Below are 1044 nucleotides of genomic sequence, written 5' to 3' on the forward strand. Positions count from 1 at the left end.
CGTTCTAATTTCTCTTGTGATTTCTTCTTTGATCCATTGGTTAAGAGTATGTTGTTTAATTTCCACGTATCAGTGGATTTCTCAGTTTTCCTTCCACTATTGATTTCTAATTTAATTGCACTGTGATTGGAAAAAATACTTTGTATGATTTCAGTCTTAAAATTTACTGTTCTATGGGCTAACATAGGGTCTGTCCTGGAGAATGTCCCATGCACACTTGAGAAAAATGTGTATTCTGCTGCTGTTTGGTGGAGTGATCTGTATGTTAAGTCCAGTTGGCCTACAGTGATGTTTATGTCTTCTATTTCCTTATTGATCCTGTCTTGTTTTTATCTGTTGATAGTGGGGTATTGAAATCTCCTACTATTATTGTAGAGCTATTTCCCCTTCAATTCTGTAAATGTTTGCTTCATACATTTTGGAGCTTTGATGTTTGGTGGATGTATGGTTATAATAGTTATATCTTCTTAGTGAATTGATTCTTTTATCAATGTATACTGTCCCTGCGTCTTGTAAGGTTTTGAGTTAAAGTTTAGTTTGCCTGATATTAGTATAATCACCCTTGCTCTCCTTGGTCACTCTGCATGAAATATTTTCCCCATCCTTTGACTTTGAATGTACACCGTGTTCTTAGATCTAAAGTGAGTCTCTTATAGAGAGCATACAGTTGGACCTTGTTTTAAAATCCATTCTGCCAGTTTATGTCTTTTGATTGGAGAATTTAATCTATTTACATTTAAAGTAATTACTGGTAAGGACTTACTTTTGCCATTTTATTTGTTTGCTGTGTGTCTTATAGTTTTATTGTCCTGCATTTCCTTCATTATAGTCTTCCTTTGAACTTAGTTGATTTTTTTTCTACATTTTGATTCCCTCTCATTTTCTTTTGTCTTTATTCTATAACCATTTCAGTTGTGGTTACTAGAGGGATTACACATAACATCCTAAAGTTATAACAATCTATTTTAAATTAATACCAACTTAACTTCAATCACATAAAAAAACTAATCCTCTACAGCTTCACCCACCCCCCCCTTTTTTTTT

Source organism: Globicephala melas, chromosome 11 (genome assembly GCF_963455315.2).
Source record: "Globicephala melas chromosome 11, mGloMel1.2, whole genome shotgun sequence".
Lineage (NCBI taxonomy): Eukaryota > Metazoa > Chordata > Mammalia > Artiodactyla > Delphinidae > Globicephala > Globicephala melas.